The following is a 15,802-nucleotide window of genomic DNA, read 5'->3' as shown; positions in this document are numbered from 1 at the left end:
ACGGAAGAGCTGTTGGACTCCGTTCAAGATACCACTCACATAGCAGATGAACCGTCATAAATTTAAGCTACACATGTCACATCCTTACCCACTAAGGTTCCCTGTAGTCGTGTGTGAACGCAGTTGAGTTGCTGGCTCGCGGCTCGCCAGCTAGCTCAGTCGCTCTCTGAGCGCACACGCGTGGTGGGCAGGACACGTAACGCAGAGAGATCCTCAGCTGCTCCTCGCCTTCCTCCACTTAGGAGCTCCTGGGCTTTTTGCAGCCCCTGCCCTGGCATGCGCTAGCCCCGGTGCTTGCTGCCTAACGGGGACTGCGTGCCATCCTCCGGCTCCTCAGCTGCTCGCGGACTGAGGGGCCATCTCCTTTAACATTTGCTTTGATACATTTTCTCGCATTAAGTTAAGCTCCTTGAGCTGATGAAAAGCCTTCCAAGATTATATCGTTGCCAAGCCTTCTACACACACAAGCACGCATGCAGCCCAAGACAATCATTGTGAACAAGGAGACGAATAATAAAATCTATTCTGGATCTCCAATTATGATGTTTGTGGCTAAGTTTCTGTCCTCTGGCCAATTTTATATATCACTGAGCTAATCCATGTCTCTGATGAATATATATGAATGCCAGGTTATTATTCTTTGGCAATTACTTTCAGCTATTACAGTCTTTTAATGTAAAATACAATATACTGACAAAACTGTTAGACCAGGTAAACATTTTCTGAGCAAAAACCAGACCTCTCATTTCCATGCAGTGCTGCAGTCGTAAGAAATTTCTAGCAGCTGCTTGCAAGGAATTAAAAGTTTTAGCTTTGCACCACCCTTTTGGAACCTAATTTTATAAGCAGCTGCCTACAGTCCATTAATTTGAACCCAAGATGCCCTCTGAGTTAATCTAGTGCTAAAGAAAGCATTAGTTTCCATTCCAAAATGTACTTTATCACACATCCGTGCTGCCCTGCTTGCATATCTGTTCGACTCAAGGCAATAGCAGCGTGCTATTTAAGCACCAATTACATTTTGGTAATCCACACAATATATAACAAGAAGAGGAAGACTGAATGACCTTAAACCTTGTTAGAATCAGAAGAAAAAAAAAAAAAAAGGAAGAAAAGAAAAATAAACCCCACAGACTTAAGCCTTCACTGGAAGGATTTTTAGGGAAGTCTTGCATATTTCTTGGTAGCGAAGCTTCTTAACATTATGCCTAATACTCAGATTTTGTGGATGTACAAATCTGGAGCTAAATATTCTGAATGTTCAGGTTCCCTTTTCTCTAATGAATCTAAATGAAATTAAAATTCTAACACCAGTTCTCTTTGGTTAAAGTCAGATGTAAGCAGAATAATGATATTTGTCCCCAGTGGATCTATATTATGGTAGCAGCCGGTGATACCACTCTGTGATGGCAGTTTCTTTCAGATTTGGGGCTGTATGGTAGAAACACAGATGCAGAGGCAGTCATATGATTTGGGGCTGTATGGTAGAAACACAGATGCAGGAGCATCTGTGATACGATTTGGAGGATAACCTGCTGTTTGATGAGGCTATAGCTGCTGCAGGATTTGGAGGTTTCTTTGATGGCAGGTTTTGCTGCTGATGTTACTGTTATTGACTTGTGGCAAAGAGGTAATGAAGAGAAATGGCATGAATAGGAAAGTAAGTTGGAGTAGAAAACACAGGAAAGAAAAATTATTATCGAGCCAAATTGATAGCACTTTTTTTTTTTTTAAGATATTAAGCAGAAGCTAATATTAATACCTCCGTGAACGTGAAGATTTTCCCCAAATCTAAAATGCATCATGGAAAAAAGATGCATCTCTTAGCTGGAAATGTAGACTGATGGGCAGAATAGGCTGAAAACATTCTGTAATGAATGGCGCAGCCAGGGTCATGATTTATTAGTCTAAATAGAGATAGTGAGGATAAGAAAAGGCCCTGCACTGAGAGGTGGTTAAATTTGACTGAACCATGGGATGCTCTTGAAGATCAGTGGGTTGTGGTCGTGGTTAAGTCTGAAAGGGAACCAGAACAGTTAACGCTTTAAACAAACTCCAGTGAGCTAAAATTGCAGTAATGAAAGGCAACAAGAAAGGAAGTGTTGAGTACAAAAGAATGGAGTTTCTGGACAAGTGTTTCAGGGATGGAAAGGCCATAATCTAAAGGTGATGTGAAAGGACTAAGTCAAAGGCAACATGTCCATGACATCAGAGAAAGACGGGAAGAAGGCAGAGCTTTGTGCAGAGAGATGACAAGCATCAGTTTAGCCATCCTGAATTTAAGATTGCAGCCATGCAGTAAGTAAAATCAGAAAGAAAATTAAAGGTATGGCTTTCATCGGATGCCTGGATTTGCAAAGCATAGCTAATATTTCTCAGCCCAAAGCAGCTAAAGGGGTGCATGGCTTGAGATTGTAAGAAATGGACCAGAAAGTCAGGTTCCTGTTGGGCTCTTTTGTAAACCACCAGGAGTATGAGGGGAGAACAGCAAAGTGAAGGGAAGCAGAGAATTGGTGAAGAACTACGTCACAAAACCCCAGAGTGAACAGGGCTTCAAGAGCAAAGTGGTAGAGAAAGTTGAAAAGCCAGAGGGCAGAAGATGTAGTATACATGCTGGGGCATTGTATCAGTCCATATCTAGCTAGTAAGAGAGCTTTTGCTTGCATCATATTTATAGAGAGCCTGTATTTCAAGAACTTTTACTGTATTCTAAATTGAATTGACCACGATCTACCTATGTAAGATTCATAATGTTTCCCTCTGCCTGGCACTTTAGACTTGTGAACCTTTGAAAAGAGGAAAACATCTTGAATTAAATTTTCTAAGCAGACAGAATGTTCTTTTTTTTTTCCCCTCTAGTTTAAATTTAAATTTATGTTTCTAAATTTACATATTCAAAAACTTATTCTGAAACCTGTTTGGAATTTGGATGTCTCTTTTTATCACATTTCACTTAATTGCAGCTGCTTCTGGAATTGAGGTATCACCCCTGCAGCTACTGGATGTTGAAGGACAAAAAAAAAATGAATTGCTTGAAACAAAACCGAAGCCACATTTCTATTCTGCATTTGAGCTGCTGACATTTTCTAGATAACACCAAGAGATGTCAGAATACTGGCTGTTAAAGCAGTCTATGTTTGGAGCCTATTAAGTTGAATTCTGAGAGTGAAGGAAATGTGAAGACTTCTGGAGGGACTGACATATACCATTACTTGCTTTATTTCAATTTTATAGGAAAAAAAAAAAAAGATTTTTTTTTTTGCCCATGAGTTCCTCTTAAAATGTGACAGGTCCCTGAGAGCCTGCAATTTCGCTCTAATTCCTCTGTGTATTTGAAGGCTCCACAATACAGCTCCTGTCCTTCTGATGAGGAAGGGCTGAGAGGAACTCCTATCAGAGCCTCCTACTCTTATTACTGTCAGCAGCCACTACTGACCTGTTTTACTCTTTGAACCAATAATTCTGCCTCTTTTTTTGTTCCCACATTATGTTGCTCAAGTGACCCAGATTGCCTCCTCTGGTTGATAAAGGTGCAGCTCCACCGAGGTCCAACGAGTTACACCAGGGTGTAACTCTGGAAGGAGGAGGGGGCTCTGAGAGTATTGTTCAGGTCACTTCTGTGTTGTATAAAGCAACCAGAATGATCTTGGTCTTGCTTCCTAAGCACCCTCTTGTCTTCCCATGCAGTAGTAAATTTAGGGAGGTTTCCTGTGAGCAGAATTGTCCCTGGAGCTCCTTGGCATGCACAGTCAGTCTGGCAGGACATCCCTCCAGAGACCATGCTCCCCTCAGACCCTTGCTCCAGCTCCAATGCCCCATGCACAGGAGGAGCTGTCTCCGCACTGACCTTCACCCATCCACTGCACAGGGTACTGAGCCTGACACAGGAGATGCTAAGAAAAAAGCACGAAGAAATGATAAGACCACAACTGCAAACAGCTGTTGGTTTCAGAGCCAAGCTGGCTCTTTACCAAGCTAAAATATCCTGCTCTTCCACACCCACAGCCTTGGAAAATTTGCACAGGGTGGGGTAAGATGCACAGGGCTGGGTAGGGTGCATATGGCTGGGGAGGGTATGTAGGGTTGGGTGGGGTGCATACAGCTGGGGAGAGCTGAGCCTGGTCTGACAGACCCAGATGGACTCCTTCCAGACCTTGCTGGGATGTCTCTGCCAACCTGCTAACCTCAGTCCTTGGTTAACAGACAGCTGGTGGCATTTAATCAGAGGCACCATTCACGTGTATCTGCCGCACCGACAAGCCTTCTGAACTGTGTTGTGCTGGGTAATGCAGGTCTATCCGTTGCTTCCTTCAGTTGCTCACAGAGCCTTTTGTGTCTGGCAGTTTATGGATTATCTTAAATATTGTTTCTGTCTTCGAAGATAAATGCGTTTAGAGGCATTCGAACATCCATCATATCCGAGCAAGAAATACTACACAACAACTTCTCCTCCTGCACAGCAGTTGGCCAGAGGATTTCTGCTGAAGCTCCTGTGAAGCTCAGCCTACACTGCCCTTGGCACTGACGTTCCCCATTTCCCTGTAACTTCCTGGGTTCACGGCATGATCCTTCAACAGTACTGCCATTGCCAGCCTCAAAGGCAGCTAGGGTAGGTATCAACCTGACTGGGGCTGCTCTGGGACCGTGTAGACCCCTTGCCAAGCCACCGAAAACTTAGAGGAAGCAATCTGAGCCTACAGAGCTATGTCAGGCAATTCACACCATGGTCTGGAAGGCTGGATCCAAGCAGAAACAGCCCAAGAAGCTGAAATCCTTTGTATATGATTGTGTTACTACCATGTGAAGTAATTTGTAGCTAATTTCACTGAATTTAGCTTTCCAGTGTTTCTTTTCAGGAGCTAATTGAGATTCTCCTCCGTTTGGATCTTTGTGTGACAGCTTGTAGTGATGGAGGATGCAAGAGGGCAGAGGCAGATAGCTGCTGCTGACTTGACTGTGAAGGTGGGAGCACTGTGCACCAGATACACAGAGTGCAACGCAAACACTTGTCTTCGCCAGCACTTTAATTCAGCCCCTAGAAGACCTGAGTGCATTACAAATGGCTCAAGCCTTACTATAAGAGCCTGGTACCCTGATTAACTAAGTTAGGGTCAACTTAAAATTCAGTGAAATGTTTCTTCACAGTGGGAACACAAGAGGCTGAACGCTCTTCAACCTAAGCAGTAACGACTGACTCTTCCAAAGACCCTGTGACTATTAGCCTGTATCTGTGTGCTAGTCAGAAAAATAACAGCCTTCATTCCCCTCTCAAACTGGGATCAAGCAGGAGATAGTCCACCAAACTCAGTTCACCTAGGAGGCTCAAACGTAACACAAACGAAGAATGAGGCCAACAGATTTTATGGCTTTAACTCTTTTCTTAGTTTGAAGGAAAAATACCCCCTTGAAAATACCAACACATATTCCAGAGGAGGTCAGAGAAAATTATGTAAACACCCTAACCAGTACTGAACACCCTCCAAAGGGAAAAAGTGTTGCCCAAAAACTGAGATGATATTCCAGAGCACATAAGAATGAGTTAAACCCCTAAATTACTTTCAACAATGCATTCAAGGACACAATCACTTCATTTTGCTCAGTCCAGTCTTTTTTTCTAATCAGATTAATAAATACATACACCAGGAACTGTTATTATTTTGCATATGTGGGAGCTGATTCTATTCAACATTTCAAAAATCCTTAAGCCTGCTGTTTATTTTGATTATTTATCATTTTGCAAAAAGAAGACAGGCACCCAGAGCTCAGAAAAAGATCAGAGAGTCCAGCTTCCCTCCAGGCTATTTTTTCTCTTTAATCCTCAGAGACCCGATTGAATTTTTGTCTGTTTATTATTATTTTATATTTATTTTCCACATTCTATTTATCTATTTTGATTCCTAAATTATACCACCACGCTAAGGGCAAATGTCCTCTGTGAATCATTCCTCTTGTACCTGTGACATTTGTGGCAGCCTCGTGTCTGCGTTCTGCTCCTGTTTGAGCCCTCAGTCCCAAACTACTTTAGGCCACTGTATTGTTTAATTTTTTCCTCACTTGACTAAGCAGCCTGAAACCAGCCGCATAATATTCTATTTGACATTAAGCCTCACATAGACTTTACAGTCTGTGAGTTCTCTGGGGCAATAGCTGTCTTTTAAAATTATGTATAGCCAGGCCAGCATAATGGGGCCTCAGGCCCTAGGATGGCTCCCTCAGGCACTGCCACCGCACAGCACATATTTCTAACAGCAGAGGAGATGAACCACCAGGAGAAGTGCTGAATTCTCTGTCCCTTGGTAGCTCTGCATCCCCACCGGAACGCGCGTTATAGCTAAACATGAGTTCAATACAGGGGTAAGTGATGACATTTAAGGGCTCATGGAGGTCAAAAGAGATGATCCAACGGTCCCTTCCAGCCTTCGATCCATGAATCTATGAATACAGATAACAGCAATTAAAAAGCAGCTCTGTGAAAAGGTTTCCTCAGCCACTGCTGCAGGGACACTGCGAGAGTATTGCTGGAAGACTTTCTCAGGAGTGAGGCCATGGAACAACTCAGCTTTCAGTGAACAGGTATCACGCCGGGGGAAAAAATATCTGCCTATTTGGGGGAGGGAAAGAAGGGGGAGCAATGTCTCCAGAATAATGGCATAGCTAAGCTGGAGGTATGAAGACTCTATTGCTGATTCCAAAGGCTTGCTACAAATGCATTAATTAAATTCTCCAGGGCTAATATGTACGAGTCAGCAACCAGGCACAGTGACCAGCATTGTTGAATTTTGATTCACTCACTGACTGGCTACCGACCCTCCTTCAAATTCCCACCAGTTTTGGAGATGCTCACCTTTGCTGGCCCTGGGTTCACACTGTAACTGAAAATAAGCTGCAGCTAAAAGAAAAAAAAAAACAAAAAAACAAAATCTAGAAATTACTTGCGGGTGTGGTCCAGGTAAGACAAGGACTAGGAGTCCCAGACAGCCCACCTATGCAAAGCTGGCTGAGTGAGGCAGAGACTATGAAATTCCCCCAGATGCCTAGCAGCAGGTCTTTGACACAGAGCTGTACCTCACCTTATTGTAAAATCATAAAATCATAGAATGGCTTGGGTTGGAAGGGACCTTACAGACCACCCAGTTCCACCCCCTGCCATGGGCAGGGACACCTCCCACCAGCCCAGGTTGCCCAAAGCCCCATCCAGCCTGGCCTTGAACACCTCCAGGGATGGGGCATCCACAGCTTCTCTGGGCAACCTGTGCCAGGGCCTCACCACCTTGTTTGAGCCCAGACAGGGCACTGGCAGTCAGTATGCACCCTGCTGTTAACTTTATGCCCTTGTTACACCCTCACACACCACTACCAAATGGCAATGGATCATTTATGGCCAAGGAAAAAGGAGCTGCCTTTCACAACCAGCCTACTTGCTTAAACAGCAGGCATCAGCAGTAATTGGCAATGCGAGCAAAAAATAAACTTTGAGCAACCTCACCCTCCCACCAAATCCCTTCCCAAACATGTATTGTTTTGCAAGCAGATAATATTTCTAGTAATGAAGCAACAAGGCAAATACAGTTCAGTGCTCTGTAAACACGAATGCACTCAAACCACTACATGAGCCTCAGGATAAAATACTTTGAAAAAAGCACGTCTTCAGATGCTTCCCAGTGATGGAGGACCTGCCAACGAGAAATCAGGACTTTTCAGAAAATGCTTTATGATGTAAAAACACCGAAAGTCATGCTCACAACTTTCCAAAACAAGTGATGCTCAGGCTCCGAGCAGCAATGGGGAAGGCTAGAAACGCGGGGCTGCTAGCTGGTGGGCCTTGGCTTTGACTCAGCTCCCAGAATGACCCAGCAACAGTTCTTCTTCACTTACCGTGCTCTGCACTACTTTGGCACAGAAACATCCCTAGTTCTCTGGCATGATTTCATGAAAAATTGTTTGATCTTCGCCTGCACATTTCTGCAAGGCCTGGCTTGTTTCTCCTGCCGCAGCGTGACACCTTCCTGACTGCTCTCTGTCAGGGCTGGTGTTGTCACTGCTCCGAGGAGCTGATGAAGATATAAGTCTGCGTAACCTCAAGCCACCCCCAGCAACCGTAAGCCTGCAAGACTCTCATGAGTGCTGGTCAGCTCCAGACATCCAAGAAGTGCTGGCAAAATTGAATTTTGCTGCAGAAGAGCAGCAGCAGAGCCAGGGGAGGGTCCTGGAGAGGCAGGCCTCCCACCTCTGCCATGGCAGAGGGCCTGGGGGAGCAGTGGGTATGGGGTCGACGACAGCGGTCGTGGGGAAGCCCTCAGGTCACCACTGCTGCCACCAAAGGCCACGGCCAGGGCCCTGACTCCTCCACCAGCAGCCCCAGGCCCCTGGCACTGACAAAGGCGGCTGCCGGAGCTGAACTCTCTCTGGTTTCACCAGCAGTCTGTTGCCATAGGCAACTGCCTATTTTGCCTATACCTAGAGCCGGGCCCCGAGCAATACGCACAGCAGGATTGCTGTGATGAGATTAGCACTCTTTATTATACTATCCCTGCTCTTATCACCATCCCCAGCTCTCACGAATTCAAGATAAGGAAATTTCCCTCATGTACTCACCATGGTCTTGATCAGCACTTTAGAGAGAAACAGTGAACGCCACTGTGTTCACATTTACATGGGAAAATTTAGGGAGTTGTTGCTATTCGTGTTTTCACGTCCTCCAAACCCTTCGGTGTCCCAGCTCTGGTCTGGTTGCTTATCAGTTATCCCAGCTTGAGTAGCTTGAGGGTGTCCTCTGCACTAGGCTAATGTCAATATGGGACCATGCCACCATAATCCCCTCGACTGTAACCCATAATCTTTGTCATTTGTTAAAAATAAAAAGTATTTTCCTTCTGATCCTTTAAAACACACATGAATAACCAGCTTCTTAGTCCGGCTTTAGCCTGTGCACCACTTTCAGCAGCCGGAGGAGAGAGCTGCACCTGGCAAGCATACCTGTTAGTGCACAGGAAGGTAAAACACCTCTGGAACAGCTCCAAGTCTCGCTGAAAGCCAAACCAGGACTTTGTAGAGAATCAGCCACACAAACAGATCACAGTGCTTAACAAGTTGCCACACATCAGGTGAGCAGCTCAAATGCAGCTGCAGCAGCTTCATACTGCCCTGGCCTGACGAGGGATCGCTGGGAGAAATTGAGTGGACTCTGAATTAGAAACAGTGATCCCAAACCATTTCTTGCCCCTATTTTCCATTTAGGTTCTTAAGTCCTTACGGAAACACCTTGTTGGCTGGAAAATACCTCACTGGATGTAGCCCAGACAGTCAGAGATATTGCTTTGTAACTGGGGTTAGGCATCTAATTCCCTTGAAAATCTTAGGTTTTAGAATCTTCAGCACATGCATAGCTCTAAACATATAAGCCTCCAACTGGGTTTTGCAGAAAGATATTTATGTAATGTGAAATCTTGTTGTATGAAACAACAAATATGGGCCTAAATTGACCTGACAGTGACCTTTTTTAATAATAGAAAATCATCAAAAATAAACAAAGCACAATGCAAATGCAGATGATTTGGTTACAGTAGATTTGATCAAATAAAACAGACAATCTAATTAACCAGTGATTAGATTAAGTAGAAGTCTCTGTATTGAGTGATGGATAATTAACTGGAATTGTATTTACTTATTTTTATTGTACTGCAGAACAAGGCACATCTTTGCCTTTCTTTCCTTTCACTGCAGTCTTTTAATTAAACAAAATTATTCTGAATGTTCTACACAGAATCTAGGCCTCTAAGTAAACGCGGTGAGTTGGACTGAGAAAGGCAGCCCTATACCGAGATTTACTTGTAGATCAATACCGCTTGGATAAATCTCATCCAACTGAGCAGCTACAACCCTGGGTTTTTGGAGCTGCGTGGCATTTATAACTCCAACTGAGTGGAATGGGAGCTGCAGGTGCTCAGCCTTTCAGGGAGCCATGCCCTTATTGTTCAAACGTAATTTATGCTTGAGAGCAAACAAACAAACATGTTCAAGGCAGCTCTTAAGTTCTGCACCTGAGTCGATCAAGGTTTATTTTTATCAAGGCAAATGCACATAAGAGAATGGTGCACAGCAGATCAACATCGAAGACAGAAATGGATCTTGCACTTTGAATTCCTTATCAGAATATGATGTGGTGACTTTTAAGTGTAGGTTATCGAAGAGGCGGTCTTTTAAAGTGATTTAATTCCCTCCTTCTAAGAATTGCAATCTGGAAGATTGGTTTGGCTCCCCATTACTACCAGGAAAACCCTGTACTATTGAAGAGGCCCTTTTAATAACACAGCTTGTCAAATGTTAGATGTCATTTTAATTTTTTAAGTATTTTATTAATTGCATATTGGCCAGCGGCTCTGTAATGTCCTATAAAAACTCTGCCACAGAAAACAAACACCAGGTCCACTGTATACACGGGTCATGTAGTCGCATGTTCCTCTGTTCAGAATACCTAACAGTTAATTTAACGAAATATCTGCTGGCAAAATTCCTCCCCTAGCTGCGGGACTACTGTCTGTCTGTCTGTCTGTCTAGACACTGTTACTGCTCTCATTACCATGGTATCTCGGTGCATCCAGACCCATGGATATCTGAGGAGGAGTTAATAAGCATTAGCTCTTGCTAGGTCTCTTCAGAGGATGCTTCTGCCAAACTGCAGGGGACAGCACATGAAAACAGCATGATTCCTGACTGTGATGAGCTGCCTGAAGAGCAGAGGTAGCAGGACAGTGTGGGAGCTCTGGCATCTATTTAGCAGTGCCTTGCTATCTGCCTCTGGCCAGGTGGCAGAGCATTCGTGTGTTGGCTTATAAACAGGCGTTTTTCTCGCTTGTGTGCAGAGACGAGCAAAGCTACTGCTACTGCAAGCTCTGTGCTAGCAAAGATGCCAAGGAACACCATGTGGAGGCGGGTGGATTCTGGATGAGAGAGTGGGTAAACAGAAAGGCTCAAGTGCCAGGGGTAGCCTCGGGGGCATTCCCTTAAGGAACAAACAGCAGCTGATTATTGGTAAGAGCTAGAAAGTAAGGCCTCACCGCAGCAGTTAGCTTCCTGACCTGGTCTAAGATATCAGCTAGACTTGGAACAGAAAGGCCTGGCTAACCAGGTTATGTGCATGCCTGCAGCTGCTTTATTTTAAGGCTATAATTTTGGTCCTGAAATGACAGTCCATGTATTTACCCAGTTACCTGCAAAAAAACAGAATCTCTTTTACTTTGCAGACTTTGTTTTTGCTGGTGCTGAGTGCAAGTCAGAAACATAAAACCACGCCTTCTCAACACTGTTGATGCTCAGGGCTTGGATTCATAGCATGGATTCCCTCCATGTTACAAAGAAAACATCTACGATCCTTCACATGAGTAGGTTTTTAACTAATTGGACTTGTACTTAGTCCCCACATACATTTGAACAACCACTCTGACCAAAAGGGGTGTTAACTCTGGGAGCACAATGTGGCCTCTGGTCCGTATAGATGTAGTAGGACATTTTAGCAGTCATTCTCTGTTTTCAAACTCCCTTCCCTTCACAGGGAGTTCCCATGCCTCTAACCTTTCTCACAAAAGTCTCTTCAGAGTGATAGGAAGATGGATGAGACTATGTGAGAAAGTCTAAGAATATATGCGAGTTCTCTGATATTTCTGGCATAAAATCTTTAGCAGGTATTGTTGTAGAAAAGGCTGAGTGTCAGGAAGGCATGCGTGCCTCCTAAATAACATGAACAGAATCATATCATCAGAAAAGATATCATCATATCATCATTTCATTCTGCAGCTATTCTTTGTGATTAACAGAATTCAGCATGTTGTTGTGCATGAGCAGAAATCTCAGCTGAATCCCCCCATCTTCTCTTCACAACACCGAGACAAAGAATTACATATGAACTACAGAACTCGAGTGTCTGCCAGTGTCCAGCAGCCTAGATGCATCCTGACTCCATTTCATGACACAGACCAGGCGTGTCTTCTCCTCCTCCCCTACTTCTTTTTCCTCATGCCTTCATTTCTGGAAGGCCAGATGTTTAGATGTAGGCAAGAGGGCCTTGCTGCCAGTAAGGAAGAAGCTGTTGTAGAAGACAAAGGAAAACTCCAGTTTTGGTTGGAGGAAAGAACAGGGGAGAATAAGTAGATATGGAGTACCAGATTTCCTGAGAAATGTCAGATAAGAAGAATAAGAGAAGTAGTGCCTAGTTTTTCTGCACAGTTGTTATATATGCAGACACCAGCCTAGGAACCGTCAGGGAACTCTAACGAATCTCTCTGAGTTGTGTCTATGGTGCTGATTACCACCGTTCCTGCAGAAGCCACTTGTATTTGTGATTTGGAGATGTTTTCAGCAGGCAATGAAATATTAGTCGCTATTTAAAAATGTACTGCATAATTGCAGAAGATAGCATGTTCCTGTTCCAATTAGGAGTGAATAGCTGTAATACCTGAAGAAGCCTTGTGCAGCATCTGTAGGTAAATACTGCTCTTTGTAAAGGAATCTACACATAGAAAAATGCATAACAGATTTGTGAATGGTAAGGTTTAGATGCAAACTACTGAAGTAAGAGAATCACTGTTCCACGGAGAAATCTAAGCAGAGCTTGAGATGTTTTTTTCTACAGAGATGCAAAATATATTGCTAGCAAATTGTGCTCTCCTTAATTCCTTGTATATCAGTAGAGCAAGCAGAACCTGAGAAAAGTTGGTCTTTGTACCTGAGAAAAGTTTGTCTTTTCCACCTGAGAAGAGTTTATCTACAACTCTTCATTGCAAAATATCTAGATGTGGCAACACTTCACTTTCAACTAATGCCTGACTTTGTACAACACCCATACTTGAAGCCATTCTCCAACACTGAGGTCGACTGGCTCAAACAGACCACATTGACTCTTAAAATAGCCTGAACAGCACAGCTGTAGCAACCCGTTTACTGACAACAGGACCATTCCCAGTAAATATCTAAACTGCCTGTGTTGAGATGTGCCCGAGCTGCTAGGTTACACAGGGGAAATTTAGGGGCCTCTTTTCAGCATGTACACAATCATTTGGCATGTGTATAGCCAGAGAGCAGATGGGTAGGCCTTCTGATGATCTATGTGTTGAAGGTAGCTGCTGAAAGTGCCAGTGCAGTGTCTAAATCCATGCTTTTGTAGATTCATCCCTTAACTTATGGAAAGCTCCCATTTCATTCCCATCCTAGAATTAATAGCACCTAATCAGCTTCTATGTATGTTGTGGCAATGTCAGGTCCCTACAGAAAGTGTCCATGAAATGAGTAATGAACTTTAAACAGGCTAAAACAATGCCACAGAGCTGTGAATAGATCTGGACAGTCAGTAAAAATGCAACCAGTTCTGCAGCTTCGTTTCATTCCTGCTTTTGGTGAGGTGTTGATAGGAGTACAAGGGCTAAGTTCAGGGCTTTGATTAAGCAAAAACAACTCTTCTCACTAGTCAGAACTGCATTTGCCCATTCAAAGTCGGATTCTGACCTAAGATCTGTGTACAACATGTTTTTGTTGCTTTCTTTGCATAATTGTACAGCACTGAAAGACCTTTGAACAAACTTACTTTAAAGAAAGGAATAGGAATATGTATGGGGTAAGACTGCAGGCTTGCAAACAGGAGTACCTGAAAAACCCTCTGTTCTGCTATTGATCCAAAGGAGTGCTGGAAACATTACTATGGCAACAATTCTTACCCAGTGGAAGAAGCATGCCATTATCTGTGCATAGGAATAAAACGAGAGGAGGCGTTTTTTCAGAGCTGTTGCCCACCTCCCCTCGACCACTACAGATGTGCTGACCTTCAGGCATGAGCTCCTGCTGCAGGACCTTTCAGTGAGATATGACCTACAAAATTATTTATTGGCCCATGCACAGAGAATAAAGAAACTGTATTGAGCAACAGAGTCCTGTCACAGAAAACAGCACTGCATGGAACTCCTGTTTTCTTAGAGTATCAAACATCTTCCTTACATCCTTAACAAGCTGGGTTCTCGTTGTGAATAAAAGAGATAAGGGTGCTCTGGCTCACTGTGAATGTTGTTTCTGCCATGTGGTTCGATGCCACTTGAACCTTTCACAAGTACAGTTATTAACTCAAGAAACTAATGAGCATCTAATCTTGCCATGTTCTTATTGAGAATGAGTTCATGCTAAAGTACAAATCTGCTGGTGCTGTGGTACTGCCATTATTTGGTCTATTAATTAGCAACTAGAATAATAAAGTCAGCAAGAAACCATTTTGCATTATATGGCTAAATTGAAGGTCCACATCCCATGTAGCCTGAAGGCGGAATCAAAAGCTAATCGTATCTCAGGTGTCTGTAACACTTAAGAAGCTGTCCGCGGCTCCTAGCTGCATCTCTCATTCCCAGTTTCACATAGGGGTACTTCTAAAGGAGGACGGTGACTCTGCCCACTGTTCCTAACCCTGAGGATGGGAGTGATACTGGCTACAAGTCCAGGCAGACTGTTCTTCCTGTAAATGGCTGAGGAAAGCGATTGTGTGGGAGATGGTGCCAAGCGAGGAGAGAAAAGGAGCAGCCTGGAAGAAAGCTTCCAAATACACACTCCCACTGCAGAAACACTTTATGGCTGTCCTGAGGCTGGGGAGAAGAACAAGCAGCTGCAAGCTCTTTCCAAGCTGTTTGTCTGCCAGGCTTCTCTCTGGGCAGCCTGTGGCACAGCCAGCTGTGAGAGCAACACAAGTAGGTGTAACAGCTCTGCCCACTCGGTAGCTCGCTGCTGCTCCAGAGCCACTTCACAGCAGGAGCCAAGTGCATCTTGCCCATCGCTGTTGCTAATGTTATCTCTTTATTTTTTAGACCAGAAAAACAAGGAGGGTTAGAAAACACGAGGGGGAACCTGGGCAGAGGATAGATTGTAGAAAGAGACCAAGACTAAGAGTAAGTATGTGAAGTACAAAGGAGGAATGGAAAAGACATTTGTACTAATAGAGAAAATACACAAAATGTCAGCCAGCCATTTACTAGGTCCCTGCCTAAAAAGCTGAGTTCCTGATTATTCTGTATAGATAATAAAGATCTATTTCTTTCAGAGAAGTATGTATCTCTGCTAGTCCTGGAAATTATTTGTCTTTCCTTTATGGTAGCTGTCTCCTGCATCCCATCACAAGCAGCCACAGTGGCATAGGATATGCATGCATCAGTGTTTGTGTATAAGTACGTATTATGCATACACATACCTAAAAAAGTGTGTTGAAAATGTGTTGATGAAAGCAAAACTAGAATGCAGACTTGGATTTAACCTATTTCCTCATTCATTTTCCTGTCCCTAGAGATGGATCCTCTGTTCAATACTGACTTTTTTCTCCGGTTCTAGATGACTTTGGGTTCTGAAGATATAGTAACTGGGGCTGTTATTAAGGATATCATTATTATTTTGACAACATTGACTTTGACAGCTTCATGAACTTTATTGAATAAGCAATGTTTCATTACCCGTCAGATAGTATTTTCACACTTCTCCAACTTCCTCTGCGTTTCGTGGTGCAATATCTGAGGATGTACCAAGTATTCTGTAAAAGTAATAATCTTTCCCTTCTTCCCTTTAGAAAAGCAACTTGATCAGTTACGGGAATTTTCTTCCATGTTTGCTGTTGCACACCTGAGAGCAGGTGCGCTGGGAGGAAGTTATTAAGGAAAATAAGTTTTTTGACAATGAGTCGAAGAGATAAGACACACACGCAATTTCAAATGCAGTGAAGCCTCTGCTCACGTTTGGCTCCTGCAGAAATGGGTTTCACACCACCCAGGTCCAACCCTGCACTCAG

This window comes from Anser brachyrhynchus (genome assembly GCF_964034855.1).
Source record: "Anser brachyrhynchus genome assembly, chromosome: 3".
NCBI classification, from domain to species: Eukaryota; Metazoa; Chordata; class Aves; order Anseriformes; family Anatidae; genus Anser; species Anser brachyrhynchus.
The sequence above is the reverse complement of the archived record's forward strand: the minus strand, read 5'-3'. Positions refer to the sequence as shown.